At 47.7% G+C, this 18365-nt stretch overlaps 1 protein-coding gene across 45 annotated transcripts in view; it reads right to left on the reverse strand.

Annotated features, from left to right (window-relative positions):
* Sorbs1 (sorbin and SH3 domain containing 1) overlaps positions 1-16230 on the reverse strand; it is a 229085-nt gene extending 212855 nt beyond the window's left edge. For 29 of the 45 annotated variants that reach the window (XM_051146493.1, XM_051146494.1, XM_051146500.1 and 26 more), the window contains exon 1: positions 16056-16223. The gene's annotated coding sequence lies outside the window, so the exon portion shown is untranslated. Of the gene's footprint in view, positions 1-16055 lie in introns of all 45 variants that reach the window. The other 16 variants (XM_051146525.1, XM_051146523.1, XM_051146522.1 and 13 more) reach the window with 4 other exon arrangements.
* Between the last annotated feature and the right edge of the window lie 2135 nt (positions 16231-18365).

The raw sequence follows: 18365 nt of genomic DNA on the forward strand, positions 1-18365 counted from the left end.
TTATTATTATTATTATTATTATTATTATTATTATTATTATTATTAATGGTAGTGGTGGTAGTGGTGCTGGTATCATTTCTTTGTTTTCCTGGAACTGGAATCTCGCATAAAACCTCAAAATTTATCAAATAATCAAATGAATTAATTTATACTACAGAAAGCAGAGCACCTGCTGTGAGTCAGACATTTGCCAGGATGGTGACAAGACATTACCCTGCTGATCTCTTCATGGAGCCACAGAGTGGGCAGACCAACAAGCTGGGACAAATGCTGAAGAGAATGCTCTGTCCAGAGCTCCAGAACCGTGAGAGACTAAGAAGTTAGCTTAGTCTGCAGGGTCAAAGGAAGAAGTCTCCAAACACATGATGCTTCAGGTGAGATCTGAGGATGACCAGAGCCAGAGTGAGGAGAGGAAAGAGTAGTGGAGGCCGAAGAGCCCACAGGCGCCCAAGTCGTGTGGCTGGACGTAGGGTAGGAAGCACCAGGAAGCGGAGGTCCATATATAGGAAGGAACAGCCCTGGAGGATGGCAAGCCTCCTCTTGGATACGACTCTCCACCTGTCTACAAAGTTCACTCCAACCTCTGAAGGAATGGCTCGGCCCTACCCTAACCTCAAGAAGAAAGCAGAGCAGGTAAGCTCTCAGGCACCCCTCAAACTTCCTGTTTTTTGAGGAGCACAGGAGCTCCCAAAAGATTCCTGGAAACTATGTGGGTTGCCTTAGGTACTACCACTCAAAGGCTCCTGGCACTTTAATGACTGGTTAACTATTTTACATATTCCAACAACAGTCTTTCTACCTGGCCTATATTCTCGAAATTAAGGACTCACTCAAAATAAATCCGGAAGCAAATGCAGCCCATGAGGTCAGCACCCTGCAATCAAGGGCATCTTCCCTGAGGCTTCCTCGTGAAGGCCACCTGCGGAACACAGAACCACAGGCCACAAAAACCCCTTCTCTGCTGGAGCTAAGGAAGGGGAAATTAGTCAGGATGATGCTTCAGGTGAGCATTTAAATAGCCCAGAACTTTAATAATTAAAGATAAAACCATGAATGTGGACTGTCATGCAGGCTGGCTGGCAGCCCTGGGGCCTCCTGCAGCAGCTGTCTTGACAAGGCGCATATCTTCTATCAGTGCTCAGAGATGAGTAATAGTTCCCAGCTCCCAAGAGGCCTCGCCCCCTCACACCTGCCAGTGCTGGCTCACTTATGCACCATGTCCCACAAAGCCAAGTATGAAATGGTCCAAAAAGGCCTACCACTGCCTTGGTCAGGCAGTCTGCTTTTTTGACCAGTCATCACCAAACCCTGCGGAAGCCTGAGGCTCTCACTCCCGGCTTCCTCCAGACACTCTCATTTCTGTCCCTGCTGGGGATTTCGCTTTCTCCGAGGCCTCTGTTCTCTTTGTTCTGCTTAGAAACAGTTCCTACAGTGGCCTTAGCCTCTCTACCCAGATCTCTACTGACCAGGCCACTGGGGCAGCGATTCAGATCTCTCAGCTCCAGTTCCAGCCCTTCCTACCTCATCCCTACCCTCCAGATCCTGCCAGTCCCCTGTCACAGTCTGCTGTGCTCACTGTCTAGGAAGCAGGGCCAAGTGCAGGAGAGCCCGCAGTGTCTGTGCTGCATTGGCCTTGGAAGGATTCCCTAACAACGACACACCACGAAAATGTCCCCACTGCCCACTCTACTTGCTGTGGCCAATATTCTCAGTCACCCAGCATCAGCACTGCCCTGACCAAAAGACAACCTCCAAGGAGAGAAGAATGCCCTGCAAATGAATTTGTGTCATTTTATAACAGAGAAGGAAACTGCTCCTGTGTACAGCTACCAGTATCGCAGACAGGCGCTAGGCTGTGGGAGACGCTCTTTGGATTCTGCAATGCGTGACCTTTCATACTGGGAAACCAAGCTCAAAGGTCAGCTGACAGGCAGATGTCAATAATCAATGCATCAGGTGCTATATAAATGAGCAATGAGCATTCGCACTGACTTGTGAGCAGAAGGGTAATTCCAGAGTCTAACTAAACACCCACTGCTATTACAGCCACTATATGCAAGCCACAGCGCCCACCTCCCACCCAGATGGAACATCCACGCAAGATGGGAATGGGCTAACGGAGCCAGTTACAGGGAAAGCTTCGAGAACATAATGCTCCTCAGACAGCCTGTATTCCTTCCCCACCCTGAGAATTCAGGTTGTTGGGAACAGTCTCCTCACAGGTCAATGCCGGGTCAGCCATGTATACACAAGTGCACCAGATACGTCACTAGGCTTACTGCTTGCCCCCATGCTCCCAACTAGCGTGAGGCATGTTGCCACACCCTTCACACAGTCTAACGTGTGCGCTTCCTGCCTGGGTCTCCCAGGCAGCTCCCCACTTTGTCACAGCAAATATACCCATTCCGTTTCAATCCCAGAAACACCCTGTTGACTGCCTGCCAGGATCCTGCTTCCTTGGTACCAATGAGGAAATCAACTTAGGAACTCCCTTAACAGCATTTGTTCAGTGAGTGAAACAAACTGTAGTGGTGCTGAGGTTCAAAGCCAAGACCCTGCACTTGACCTCAAACTGCAGTCCAGTTCTGGGGTTACGGCTGTGCACTGCCCACGCAGCTGTAGGACACTTCCTAAGCTACAGTTCCATATAAAAACAGAGCTCTACTTACCATCCCTACATTACCAACATCAGAAGTCTCTTCGTTCAAGAAAACGAAGCATCCCTAAAGCACCGTGCTACTTTAGATAGGCCTGCCAGCAAGAGGGGATAATGGTGGGGATGACGTCACCAAGACCCCAACTGCTAAACGACCCAACTTCTGTCCCTTCCCTTCTCTCATCTGAACTCCGTTTGTGCATACTTCTGTTCTAGCTCATGATGTGACCCCACTTCTCCCGGAAGACAGAGATGGGAGGAGGGATCTGCAGGGACAAGAGAAAAGCCAGAATTAGATAGGACAAAAACAGCAAGAATGAGACAGAAAAAGATCCAGGGTATGAGTGACCAGCTTGAGGGCTCAAAGGACTTTGTGAACATGCTGGCATTTTTACATGACTAAAGCAGGCCCTGGTTTTGAAATCATCAGTTCTGTCCCTCTCCGGGTGGCCAATGGGTATAAGGAACACAGCCTCACCTGCCTATATTCTTTTGTCTAGCCTCCAATCTTTTTTTTATTCTTGTTTTGGTTTTTTGTTTTTTATTGTTGTTGTTGTTGTTGTTTTTGTTTTGGAGATAGGGTTTCTCTGTGTAACCCTGGCTGCCCTGAAACTTGCTCTGTACACAAGGCTGGCCTCGAACTCAGAGATCTGCCTGCCTCTGCCTCCCCAAGGCATGCGGTATGCTACCACCACCCGGCTAGTCTCTAGTCATCTATTTTAAGATGCCTTGTGGGCTCTGTAACTTCTGTCTTTGTTTCATTCTCTGTGACAGTGATGACAGTGGGTTGAGGACAGTGCTCCCCCAGGAGAATGCTTGCCTAGGCTACACTAAGCACCACATAAAAGCATAAAGGCACACCTGCCGTCCCAGACATGGGAGGTAGAGAAGGGAGACCCACATGAGACTCTGCATCAACAGCCATGACAGTGACCAGTGTTTACTGTGACAGCTATTTCCAGCTCCTAACACTTGCATTCTTGGATCATCTAATCCTCTTCCAGGAAGTCCCATTATTTTCACAACTGAGACACTGAATTGCTCTAGAGCTCAGGCAGGATCTAAGAAGTAGCAAAGCCAAGCGCTAAACTAAGTAGCCAGAGAACAGAGCCCATGCTCCTGGTCTCCCTCCACCCCTGCATCACTCAGCAAGAAGAGACCTTTCCCAGCTCAGTCCATCCAATCTCCTAACCTTAAGCAAACAACTCTCTATGCCTCTGATGTCTCCACTACAAAGCAAAGCTGGTCGTAGACGTTATGGTGTTGAAACTGGAGCCTTAGGTATGCAATCCAGCATGCCTGAAAGAACTGTCTAAAATGAAACAACGGTCCTAGGTCCATGCTATCCACAGAATGGTCAACCAAGCACAGAGAGCCACTGAGCAGTCAACTGCCGCACACGTGGCTGAGAAAATGAATTTATACCAGTAGCCCACATAGTCATAAGCAGCTAGTGGCTACCATGCTGGACAACTGGGCTCTGGCCTATAAACACCAGGGGAGCAGGTGCCATTTCTCTTTCGTGGCTATATTCCTAGAACCCAGTACAGTTCCTGGTGCTCAAAACTATCCACTGAGCAAATCAAAAGCAAAGTTCTTTCCAGATGTTTCAACAGGATTTCATCTCCCTTACAGTATTGATTCTCCAGCGTTCCTGTCAGCAGGAGGAGAGCCTTGCCTGAAAAGGTGCCCCAGGCCTCCCCATGCAATCTGTCAGGGAGCCACCCACACAATGAAAGGTCTTCAGTAGAGCCAGTGTGTCCCGGAAACTTCCACTTACTAGTCCTGGCACATAGTTCATAGGCTTAGGAAAGCCGAAGTCAGCTATGGAAAAGCCCTTAAGTGTTTCTAAACACCTACCTATATGTAATCTATATGTAATTTATTGTCATAGTTAAGGTGAAATCTATCTTACGTTCTAACAATGGGAGGCTTATTGAACAAGTTCATGACTACTGCCCGGCTGGGGAGAAACAGGTCTCTAGGGTTAGGATTGCCATCTTGAACTGTTATCTCCACTGACCTCAGTATCTGAACTTCTGAACTTCTCACCAGCGTGAGTAAGAGTCCAGGAAATGTGCAGCAGGACCCCAATATGTAAACCTTTCTCTGAGAAAACTGTAAATTGTAGTATCATGTTCTTTCAAGTACTTCTTGGCGTAAAAAAAAAAGAAAAGAAAAGAAAAGAAACCAACATTTACTGTAAACCTATGTACTGAAGACTATGGTAGATACCGAAGATGGAAAGATGACTATAATACATTTCTGTAAGGCGGTCACAGCCTAGAAAGAGCAAGAAAGAAAGTGTATAAGGAGACACCGAGCTTTAGAGAAAGACATAGAGCCAATGTAATACCACAACAGACATGCAAAACACTACAAGACTACCTGAGCAGTGAGTTCTGGAAGGATCCTAATACTACGTTACTTTAGTTTAAGATTCTATTGGTGCAATGAAACACCATGACCACAAAGCAAGGTAGGGAGGAAAGGGTTCATTCGGCTTACACTCCAGCAACAAAGGAAGTCAGGACAGGAACTCAAACAGGGCAGGAACCTGGAGGCAGGAGCTGATGTAGAGGCCGTGGTGGGGTGCTGCTTGCTGGCTTGCTTTCCTATAGAACCCAAGTCCACCAGCCCATGGAATGACACCACCCACAATGGGGTGGGCCTTCCCCCACTCCACCCACTAACTAAGAAAATGCCCGAGAGGCTTGCTTACTGCCTGACCTTATGAAGGCATTTTCTTAATTGAGGTTCCCTCCTCTCAGATGACTTTAGCTTGTGGCAAGTTGGCATAAAAGTATGAGTAGACAAGCTTTGAACACAGTAGCTCCGCAATATAGAGAACTAAGCTAACACCAGACCAAGTAGGCTGAGTAAACTGAGACCCAGATAAGCTAACAGACTTCTCAAGATAACCCATGTGGTTACTTATGGGGCAAAATACAGCTCCTGAGCGTCACCGTTCATGATCCCAGTGGTCCATGATGATGTTTTATGGCTTTTCTCTTTCTACATAGTGAGAGTACAGGCGGGATCTGCTGCCTGTGATTCTGTCTCTTTCAAAATAAACCATGATTTATTTTTGTAAAACGGCATCACTGGGTCTGTCTGGAAGTCTAATGACTGTATGCCTACTGCCTTAGAAAAATATATTCAATTACCTCAGGCCTGAGGTTACACCAGATTGGTAGAGCACTTGCTAACATTCCCAAAGCCCAGGGTTCAATTCACAGAACCACAGAGGTGTGCGCAGGGTGGTATCTCATGGGCTTAGATTCAGTATTGGGAAGCATAAGCCGAAGAGTGTGGCTAAAGACATGAACTACGTTCTAATAAAATCAGACCGCTGCCAGTTTCTCCTCTGCCTTCTCAAATCCCATCAAAGAACTAAAAAGAAACTTGCTTCTTAATGGAATGAATGTAACAGCCCCCCAAGATATGCCTGGAGAGCCCAGGGAGACCCAGTTGATAACCGTGTGGCAGCTGACTTGGGGATCTGCTTTGTCTACTCTGCTACATACCAGGCAGGAAAGGAACCACTAAGGTAGTGGCCAACCCCGGCACAGAAGCTGAGGAGTGCTCAGGAACTAGAGGCAACAGTGATTTTGGAGGGGAGAAGCAGGTGAGGGGGTGCAATGGGAGGGGAAAAGAGAGCTTACTTCCTGAAAGACTGGACAAGGAGCAATCAGACTTGGGTTCCTTTCTTGAAGTTTCTCAACTGGTATTGTCAGCAGAAGACTCAGGCTCAGCAAAGGGAGGCAGCGCTTAGAACAGCGGGATTGAGTGAAAGCCTCCAGAGCAGACAAAGGTAACAATAACCCACTCGCCCCCTACACACACACAGAGACATACAGATACACAGACACACACAAACATGTATACACACAGGCATACACACAGACACTACACAGACAGATACAGACACACACAGGGAGAGACACAGACACACAGACATAGATACACATACAAACACACAGACATACAAGATACACAGACACACACACACATGCACACACACATACAGGTACAGACACACATACATACACATATGCAGAGACACACACACACAGACATACAGACAGACACACAGATACACACACAGAGAGATATAAAGCAGGCATACAGACAATGATAGATGGACACACACACATACACACACACACACAGAGCTGAATCCTCTCTATGATAACCTTTTGTAGGAAAGCCCCAGAAATATCTACTGATACCTAGGTTTCTCCATGGGGAAATAAATAAAAAGGTTCTCTGCTGGATGACCCTCCGAGGAAATTAACAGGTCCCTCCCATGTCCCACAGATGCCCCATCAGCATTTACATGCCCACCCTTAAAACACAAATGAATAAGCAAGGATCAGCAAACACGGAAAGATGGCTCTAGTGGAAAACACCGCAACCAAAATAAGCAGAAAGGGGGACTTGGAAGAAACAAAGACAATGCAAAAACAAGCAGAAAATTTCCAAAAGTAATCAAAAGTAAAAATAAAGAAGCCAGACATTGTGAAGAACATCTGTAATACCAGCAATGAGACAGGCTAGAGGATCTAGAGTTCAAGTCCAGCCTAGGACATGGAGGGGAGGGATGGGAAAGGGAGGGGGAGAGAAAGAGGGACAGAAGGGAGGCAGGGAGGGAAGGAGGGAAATGCTGCAGGGACTAGGCATTCTTAGGAAGTAAAACATGTACTTATACTTAACATAAAAACATGAATACAGACATTTAAAAACGGAAAAAGGTTGGAGATAAAAATATGAAAGTAATAAAAAAAGAAAATAAGAAATTACAACTTTTAAAATTATGAACTCAATCCAGGAAATCTAACTAAGAGGACTTCTGAAGACAAATGACAGCAAAATGGAGAAAAGGAAACTGACTATTCACACATAGGAAATGTCCCAGGTTTTGAAGAAAGTAAGCCTTTACCAAAAAAGCATGCTAAAGTGTGTTCTTGTGGATATCAGAGACTGGCTTCCTCTAGCTCCAGAGTGCCTGGAGCTCGCCCTGACCCCCAGACCTCCACCCTCAAGTGCTGAGATTACAAGCATGTGCTCTTATACCTGGCCACACCAATAATTTTTAAAACTAGGAAAGTTAAATATAGAAAAATGAGAGAACATCTAAACATTAACAAGTTCCCCATAAATTATCAAAAATAGGAACAGCATACTAATTTTCAGTCTCAATATTGGCATCTGAAGGACAGTGTGACAGTGCCTTAAAGACTATAATGGAGGGGTTGGGATGTGGTGTCACATCTTTAATCCCAGCACATGGGGAGGGGTGGGCAGAGGCAGGCAGATCCCTGTGAGTTCAAGGCCAGCTAGGTCAGCATAGTGAGTTCCAGGTCAGCCAGGGATACAGAGACCCTGCCCAAATAATAATAATAATAATAATAATAATAATAATAATAATAACAACAACGACAACTATAATGGAAAATGCCTTTCAACCAAAAATTCCAGATAAACCAAACCACCAATCAAATGCTGGTAAAAGATGAGACCGCAGTATATGCAAGTTTGAAATGATCAGCTCCCATAGACCCTCTCCCAGAAACTTCTGGAGGGATAAGCCAAAAGATCAAAACAGAAGTAGCAACCCATGGACTGACACCAAGCAGGAGTCATGCCACAGGCCTACAGGCCTACAACGAAGAACAGTGGAAACAGGTAGATGGCTCTGGAAAGGAATGCGGGTGGGGGGCACATGACAAAATAAAAACAAACATATTAGGACACCCAGGTGTTTTAAAATGCTGTGTCAGACTTCGGGGAGAAAAAAAAAAAAAACAAAAACCTAAGTTGAAGAAGTAAGGCGACTAAGTGAGTAAATTACATAAGAAAGTACCATTAAGTACATCATAAGGCTCAGTCAAACCAATGTAACCAAGAACTATGCTGTTGCCATACTGAAAGGATGGAAAAGGCTGAAGTCGGAGTTATTTGTAAGTATGGCAGTAGTATCAGGAGAACTAATACAGGGGGGAAAGTAACTGTAATGGAAAATAATGGCCCCTCAAAGGTGTCTAGATACCAGTCTCCAATAGTGGGAACATGTTTAGCTATGTGGCAAAGGGGAATTGAGGTTGCAAGTGGAATCAAGATTGCTAATCAGGGCCTGAAGATGGCTCTGCAGGTAAGTGCACTTGCTGCTCTTTCAAAGTAACTGAAGATCAGCGCCCCCAGCACCCACATAGGAAGCTTAGGACTGCCTATAACTCTAGCTCCAGGGGATCCAACGCCCTCTTCTGGCTTCTGCAGGCACCCCTACACACATGGGCATACACACAAACACACGGGGGGGGGGGGGACAGCTGGGGAGATACATTTCTATTTTTAAAAGTTACTAATTAACTGATGTTAAGATGGGAGACTGTCCTAGATTATCCAGGCGACTGACCCACTGTAATTACCAAGCTCCTTAAAGGTGGAAGAGGGATTCAGGTAGTGATGAGAGAGTAATGATCAGAGCCATTGGCAGAATGGCTCAATCAGCCAGCCAGCACTGGCGCTGGCTGCACTAGCTAGTTTTATGGCAACTTGACACAGGCTAAAGTCATCTGAGAGGCAGGAACCTCAATTAAGAAAATCACTCGAAGCCAGGCACGGTGGTATATGCCTTTAATCCCAGCATCAGGGAGGCAGAGGCAGGATTGCTGTGAGTTTGAGGCCAGCCTGGTCTAAAATGCAAGTCCAGGACAGCCAAGGCTATGCTGAAAAACCCTGTCTTAAGAAAGAAAAAAAAAAAGAAAGAAAGAAAGAGAATCCCTCTATAAAATCAATCTGTGGCACAGGGTAGTGGTGGCGCATGCCTTTAATCCCAGCACTCCAGAGGCAAAGGCAGGTAGATCACTGTGAGTTCGAGGCCAGCCTGGTCTACAAAGCAAGTCCAGGACAGCCAAAGCTACACAGAGAAACCCTGTTTAAAAAAAAAAAAAAAAAAAAAAAAAAAGCAATCTGTGACAAGCCTGTAGGGCATTTTCTTAATTAGTGATTGATGAGGAAGGGCCCAGTCTATTGTGGGTGGTGCCATCCCTAAACTGGTGGTCCTGGGTTCTATAAGAAACCAGGCTGTGCAAGCCATGAGGAGCAAGCCGTAAAGCAACACCTCTCCCCTGCTTCTGCTCTCCATCAGCTCCTGCCTCCAGATTCCTGCCTCGTTGAGTTCCTGTCCTGTCCTCATTCAGCGATGTGGAAGTGTGAGCCAAAGAGACCCTTTCCTCTCCCGCTTGCTATTGGTCACGGTGTTTCATTGCAGCAATAGAAACTCTAAGACACTAGCTTTGAAGACAGAAGATGGCCTGAGTAGAAAATGCAGGCAGCCTCCGAAAACTGCATCAGTGAGCAATCAGGTTCTTCTCACAGTAAGCACAGTCCTACCAACCGCATGACTTTAGCCCTGCGAATCCCTTCTCGGAGTCCTAGAAGAAGCTAACATTAGCCTGGATTGCTGAACATCACTCAAATGTATGGGCTTTGTTCCTGCAGAACAGGCACTCTACTCGGTGACTGACTCTAGGGAATGGGTTACCAGGATGACTCTGCCTCCTTCATAGGTCTTCAGGTTATCCTTGTAGTATTATTTCAGTGGGGTGTGTGTGTGTGTGTGTGTGTGTGTGTGTGTGTGTGTGTGTGTGTGTGTGTGTGTGTGAGAGAGAGAGAGAGAGAGAGAGAGACAGAGAGAGAGAGAGAGAGAGAGAGAGAGAGACAGAGAGAGACAGAGAGAGACAGAGAGACAGAGACAGACAGAGACAGAGAGAGAGAGAGAGGGAAGACAGAAAGACAGACAGAGAGCGTATGTGTGAGTAACACTTAGGTAAAGATTTATCTCTTTTTCCAGATTTCACAAGATGGCGGAAGAAGACCAGGAAACCAGCAAGAATAACAGAAAGAGCTGAACAGAGGAATAAGCACGTCTCTCAGATGTGAGGGGGTCTGAAAGTTGGAGGCGCCACAAAAAGAGGCAAAGGCCACATGTGAAGGAAGAAACCTCAGCGTGAGAAGAGCCACCCAGTTAGGCTGGAAGGTAGTTCTCAACACCAACAGGTCTGACGTCTTCCCTGCTCCTGGCTCCTCCAGCTGGGTTACAGACTGCTGTGAATACTTGGAGAGAGCCCAAGACAAACACAGCATTTTCCTGGACCATCAATTGTATTCAACAGCAAAGCAATGTAGATACGTTTGCACTCAAACCAGCACAGATATTACAGAGTTGAACACAAAATCCAGGTAGATCTCTAGCATAAGAACTGGCGACTTGGAGGTACCTTCTTGCTTTTGAGGGCCCCTTTAGACCCTGAACTCACTGACCACTGAGCACCAACACTAAATCTTGGAGTTGGAGAGCTGGCTCAGCAACAAGGAGCGCTTCCCACTCATTGCTGAGTTCAATTCCCAGCACTCATGTTAGATGACTCATAAATACCTCGAACTCCAGCTCCCGGAGATCTGACACCCTCTCCTGGCTACCAAGGGCATCCACAGAGACTTCAGAGACATGGATATATATATGTACAGAGACAGACAGACACACACAAAATTAAAATGTCTAAGAGATCCCACCTCTGTAATAAAACTGGAGCCGAAGGACATTATGAACCTCACCAACACACCTCCATCACAGCACCTAGAACTTCACACCAGCAAGCTTGTTGGTGTGTGGCTCTGCCCAAAGTGGGCGGGATACGCCTGAATTCAAGCCAGCATTCATGAGTCTTTCCTAAAGGGTTCTGTGTCCTGCTTTGGCTACTTGGGTTGGTGTAGCCTTCAAAACACAAAACCTTCAGGCTATATTCTCCCTGGATGGTCTCCCTTGGCAGGAGCCTACCAGGTTCCCACCATTAAGCATTACCAGACTCACTGACAAGAGCCCCGCATGCACCAGCAACCTCTCTGGCACAGCATACGCCGCCTTATGAAACACACTGATGATACTTCTTCCATCGAAGGAAGTCAAGAAACAGGACGCATCTCTTGAGACACGGTGTCCCTGGCGGTTCACAATATAAGGGTGGAAACTTTGTTCTCCTGTTATAGCTGGTTTTGTTTTTAAAACAATAACCACATGACAGAGACCTTGGGAAAAAAAGGGTTTTTTTCCCTAGAAAGAGCCACTACTGACCACAGACAGAAGGGGGAGAAGAAAATCAATGGAAGGCCACACAGAAATAAAAAGCAGTTTAATTAGGTTTGCTTTTGTGTGTGTGTGTGTGTGTGTGTGTGTGTGTAAAATACATATGTATTTGAAAAGACTAAACTACTTTTAAATTAAGAACAGAGAACTAATGAGACAATAATACATTAAAACACACTGCAAAGATGTATTACTAACAGGATGAGGGAAGAGAGCAGGGAGAAAGGCACAACAGGAAGGGAGAAAAAAGAAGTAGCCAGAGGAAGGAGACGCAGAAGAAGAGAAAAGCAATGCCTCGAAAGCAACAAGATGGCGCAATGCACCTGAAGCAGGCTGGAGAAGCCTTCTACCAACTTCCTAGGCCTATGAGCTGGCCAGGGGAAGGCACGCTCCTCATGGCTGCTGCCTTGGGCCACAGACTTCAAAGGAGAATCACCTTTTATCCTTGTCTGTGGATGGTCACTGCTCTGGCTAGCCACTGCTCACTGAAACACGGGTGAGGCTTAGCACAGTGCAGGCCACCAGAGCCTCCCTCCCTACCTCCCCAAGACGAACTGCAATTCAGGAGCTCGGGCTCCGGGTCTCTCCTCTGAAAAGGCAATACATGAAATGTCCTCTCATAAAATGTTATGATGGAAGTTAAGAGGAGGGAAGGCTACCTGCAGTGAAAACAGATCCATTCCATGGAAAAACTTTAGTTTTGTACTAAAAAATAAATAAATAATTTAAAAGCACATATATCAAAAAGAAACTGGAATTTCAGCAGAACGGGGCCCAATTTCAGTTCTCACCAGCATCACCCCCAGCACACCTGACTCTCCGAGTGTTCAGGTTCTGCCTGTTCCAGTTAAAGGTCTTGCTTGACTCTGAGCCAAGCAGCTTCAACCTCTTTCTACAATCGGAGAGTCAGCAGGGAGAATCTGAGGCAGGACCAGTGCACTCACCAGCTCCCCAGTTACAGACACTTACACACACACACACACAGACAAAAACATACACACATACACAGAGATATAAATGTACACACACACTCTCACTACTCACACATGCACACACTCATACACATTCTCACAACACACACAGAGACACACATGTACACATACTCTCAGAACTCACACATGCACACACAAAACCATACACACGTACAAAGAAACATGTGTACACACACACTCTTACAAGATCTAGAGACACACATGTATACACTCATACACACACTCACAAAACACACACACATACACACACACATCTAAGCACAGGGGCTCTGTCTCTTCCTTCACTCTTCAAGGATACAGGAATGCTCTACTCTTGGCTCCGAAGGCTGAAGCCACAGATGGGAGTCTCCAGCCTCGCCTTCATCTCTTGTTTCCTCTCACTTTTCTCCTTTCCATCTTAAGCTCCTCTCACAGAAGGGAGGCTTCACTCAGGAGCAGAAGACCCAGATTCTGAGCCCCTTCTGCATCATGTTAGCTGTGTGACCTCAGACAAATGACCACTTACTCCCTAGTGAAGGCTGCGGGATGGATCCATCATAGAGGTCCCCTCCCCATGGTCCCAAAATTTAAATGTTCACCTGTGCAATCATAAATAAAACACAGACTGGGAGAGAATGAATTACGGAAACGCCCTTTCCCCGGCAATCTGTCATCCCATCCTCACCTCCCCCACACACCCCCTCACTTGGAGGTCTGTGTCTCTCGCTCTGGATCATTCTAGCTCTGAATAATTCACATCCTCTAAAACCACATGAATCGCACCAGTCAAGGGAAAGGTGGTCTGAGTCCAACAGAAGCCCAAGTTCTAAAGCGCTTTTTCAGCACTATGGCTAAATACTGAGAATTTAACATCCGACTAGCAAACAGGAAAGAATCTGAAATCGCCATCACACAATGTGCTTGTGAATTTAAATTAAGAAGCACTAGTGGGAACCCTAGAAAGCTACTGCTTTAAGCTTTCCCTCTTCACCAATAACAAGATAGGGTAGGCCACAAGCTCATGGCCCAGAGGCTGCAGACCAGAACAGAAGCAAGCCAGCTGTTCTGCCTCCGGCCCAAGCTCTTTCATCATTTTTTTTTTTTTTTTTAAAGATCATCCATTCCCCCTTTAAAGACAGGCTGGTTAAATCCTAAATTGCCAGTAGGTGCTCTCTGCTTCCATACCCAGAGAAGGGTCCAGAGAGAGCAAAGCTAGGGCGACCAGGATGCTACCAGGGCCACACACACAGACAAAGCAAGTGTGGGCTCTGTCCTTCCACACTTGCTATCTGCACTCAACTCTATTTAGGAGACGAAAAAGAAGAGCTGAACGGGTCTTTGTTCTGCCAGGAAGAAGCAATCTTCTTTTCTTCTTTTGCTATAATTTCATCTCCATCCCAAGATTCCCAATCTCTTCACAAAGTTTACAGAAACTCAACCATTATGGGGGGAGGGGGTAGGAAGACAGAACCAACAAAAGGCAGGTGTTCCACAGAAGAAGGTGATGATCCTTCACCCCACAGGGGGAAACAGCACCTCCTTCAGGTACTGCCTGCCTGCAGAGAAGTCACCAGACAGTTACCACAGGCCTTCAAGCTGAGAAATATACCATCTTTGACGCCTCAAAAACTAACCCTTCCCTAACCTTCTTCAAAGGTGCCCCTCAGGCTCAAAAGGGAGACCTCTGAGCTGGGCTGGCATGGAGTTATTTAAGGCAGTAAGCAGGAGGGTGGGGCAGAAAACTGTTGGCACTATCTTCCTCCTCCGCCCCTCCCCCTCACAGCCAACACATACACACCTCACTCTGTAGACATCTCACTCACTAAAGGCTGAAGTTATAAAATGTCCAAATGTCTGTCTTCTGTCATTGACACTGCTGTCATCCCCACACACACACACTTTTCATCCACCCTTGAATCACCACCACGCTATCTTTCCAACCAAAAACACTCAAATCTATTCAAAAATTAAAAACAAAAACATATGGTCAAACAAGCCATCCCTGGCCTTCACCTAGGAAGAAAAAGGACACACAAACCAGTGGGGGGACGTGGGAGGGGGTGAGTTGGAGGGTGGGCGGTGAGACGAAGTCAAGAGGCCTAACATGCCAGGCAGGTTCTATGGTGTCTCTAGATGAACCTCCCGCCTACTGACAGGGAAATCAATTTGAGCAATTTCAGTAGGTCGGCCCTGTGACAACAGAGGCATCCCAGAGCTCAGCGATTCAAACAAAAATCCAAAGGCTCATCCAGAACATTCTGGGAAAACCCTCGGACCGGATGAAATGAGCCGGGTCAGAGGGATCCCTTCTGCTTCTATGTAGCAATGCATATTAAATTCTGTCTGCCCGGGGGGAGGGGGGGGGAAGCATGCACTGATGAATTTCAAAGCCGTAGTATGACAAGCAGAGGTTCCAGGATACAGAATTCGACAGCAAACCGCCCTTCAAAGGAGCATAATGACTTTATGCTTTATTTCCCTTCTATCTTGAATGTCACTACCGCTTATCAGGGAAACCACGCTGGAAAGCAGGGAGGGACGGCCCGGGAAATAGGAGAAAGGAGTAGCTTTCTGTCCCTTTAGTGACCGGCTGCTTTGCAAGATGCTGTCATCCACAGGAAGGATGAAAGGGCCTGGACTGTGAGTGGAGGCAAGGTATCCCCGGACGGACACACACCCATCACCATGCGCGGCTGCAGATGGGTCTGGGCCAGCAGCATAGTCCTTGCACCCCTACTGCCACCACCATTCGGCTTTGGGGATTGGGGCCGGGGTGTTGATGAATGAACACACCTGAAATGCCTTCATCCGGACGATCGCTCCCTCCTTCCTCTCTAGCCGCTGCAGAGGAGACCCTCAATAGTTTTTTCACTTTCCAGCGCAAACCCACCCGGTCTCTCCCATCTCCATCCACCCACACTGCAGCCAGCCTGAGGCGGGCGGACATTCCCTGCTAGCAGAGGCCATGATCCGAAAACCGAAAAGCCGTAAAGAAACCTGAAATCCCCCAAGCTCCCCGCGTCCTAGCAACTTTCCTTGAAGGGGTGTGGGGGGGACACCTGGAGCAGCCCGGAGGCATGGCTCCGCAGGGGTCCCCTGCGGCCATCCGGGGATGCTCTAGGGGAGCGGGGGTGGTGGGGTGGGGGAACCCTAGGTCCCTCCAACAGCTGGCCCTTTAAAAGCACCTCCTCCGCGCGCGGAACAAAGGCGCCGCTCCGGGGGCCGGCAGCGCCCGCCCGGGAGCCGCCACCGGAGAGCGCAGCCGCCGCCCGCTTACCTCGCGGGTCCCCCGGCAAGGGCTGCGCGCGTCCAGCTCCGGCTCGCGCTCCACGCTGCAGTCAGCCCCGCTCTGTTTTTCTGCTACTCCGAGCTGACTTCACCGACACTCCGCGGCCGGCCAATGGGCGGCGGCGACCAGCCCCTCATTAGCATGGCCTGGAACCGTCCACTCCGGCAGCGCCCAGGGGGCGGGGCCTGGCCGGCCGTGACAGGAAGGGGCGTGTGCACCAATGGGGAGGCAAGGAAGAGCCCGCCGCCAAGCCTGCGTCCCGGAGAGCGGGGCGCGCGCCCGCGGATCCCTGCGGGCAGCGCGCGCGCGCCCCCGCTAACCCTTTCTGCCCTGGGCTGGCCACGGGTGCCACCAGATGCTAGTCCTGTGGTCTCTCTGTTTGCCCACAGGGAGCTTGAAAGGAACAGTAAGCTTAAAACAACAGCTAGTGTAGCCTAGCTATCTATAAATTATTTACCCCTGAGCCCTTTTGTCGCTCTGTAGAATAACAAGGTTAACATATGTAAGACTTTGGGATCAAAGCTTGCTCATGGCGCTTACTCTGGTTATACTCTACCAAACAGGTGCCTAATGCTTCCTGTTTTCTCATTTGATTTTTCACAGCCTTGTGAGAGAGACCCTATTAATAGTTTCTTTTGTTTTAGGCTTTTTTTTTTTTTTTTTTTTTTTTTTTTTTTTTTTTTTGAGACAGACGCTCCTGTGTTCTATGGTGGCCTCAAACTTACTGTGTAACCGAGGATGATCCTGAATGTCTGATCTTCTTACCTCCACCTTCTGAGTGCTGGGATTAAAGGATGCCCCTCGCCCCACCCCCACACACACCATAGGCCATCCTCCTGACTCAGCCTCTACAATGGTAGGTTATAGGATACTCTGCTCTCCTGGCACTGGGATTTTATTCATGCAATCTATATTCAAGGCTCCATGGGCATGAATAAATTGAGCCCTGAGGTGACTAAAAGGACCCTGCTCTTCAGCTTACATGTGAAGGAGGGACAAATAAACCAGACCATCATAATGAGCTAGAGTGCTAACCAAGCTCGGACTACGTAGTTTGACTTTATGCTCTCTGTCTTAGAATCTTCTCCAGGTCCCTACAGAATAGCAGAAAGGGGACAGGGAGGAGCCAGCAAGGTTTAGTCTGGAACTTGCCTCAGCTAGTCAGGGTTTCTATTGCTGCAACAAGACACCATGTCCAAAGCAACTTGGGGAGGATAGGGATTTATTTAGCTTACACTTCCACAGCACTGTCCATCATCAAAGAGGTCAGGACAGGAACTCAAGCAGGGCAGGAACCTGGAGGCAGGAGCTGGTTCAGGGGTCATAGAGGAATGCTACTTACTGGCTTGCTCTCCATGGCTTGCGCAGCCTGCTTTCTTGTTTTGTTTGTTTCCTTGTTTTGTTTTGTTTTGTTTGAGACAAGGTTTCTCTATGTAGCCTTGGCTGTCCTGGACTCACTTTGTAGACCAGGTTGGCCTCCGACTCCCATCGTCCCACCTGCCTCTGCCTCCAGAGTACTGGGATTAAAGGCATGCACCACAATGGCCCAGCTCTCAGCCTGCTTTCTTATAGAACCCAGGACCATCAGTCCAGGCTGATGGCTCCACCCAAAATGGACTAGGACCTGTTCCATCAATCACTTATTAAGAAAATGCCCCACAGCCGTGCCTACAGCCCCATTTTATGGAGGTATTCTCTTAATCGAGGTTCCCTTCTCTCAGATGACCTTCGCCTGTGTCACATTGTTGTAAAACTATCCGGCACAGGAGGCTGGTCAACCCTTCAAGTGGAGCACAACTAATTCTTCTCAGCTGCCTTTGGCAAGAATCTTCAGCCCAAGCAAGTTCCCAGTTAGCAGGCTGCATGGTGGGATAAGGAAAGGACTCTGTGGCTGCACAGGCCAGGGGAGGCCCAGCTGTAAAGGTTCTTAGATATCAGGGAACAAGTCCTTGCTGAGCACCTGCTATCCTCAATTATGTTGTTTGTGTTTTATTAACTGAAGACTCCTAACTACCTGGGAGCTCACTCTCTAACCAAGGGAGCAAGAAGCTACAGAGAACCCAGGATCCCTCAGCCCAGGGCTTAGCCTCACCCAGACCTCATCCTACTGCTTTGCAAAACACACTTCCCGGGCTCTCCTGTTAATTTACACCACAGTCTGGACAAACAGTTTCTGGTCTGTAAAGCAGTAAAACGGCAAGTAGTCATTTGCCTGTCTGGTCTGCTGTGCACTGCTGTACCAGTGCTGGGAACGTTATATGCACTGGGACACACCAAACAGCAAACATAGGTAAAGGC

The sequence above is a fragment of the Acomys russatus genome, chromosome 5 (assembly GCF_903995435.1).
Source record: "Acomys russatus chromosome 5, mAcoRus1.1, whole genome shotgun sequence".
Classification (NCBI taxonomy): domain Eukaryota; kingdom Metazoa; phylum Chordata; class Mammalia; order Rodentia; family Muridae; genus Acomys; species Acomys russatus.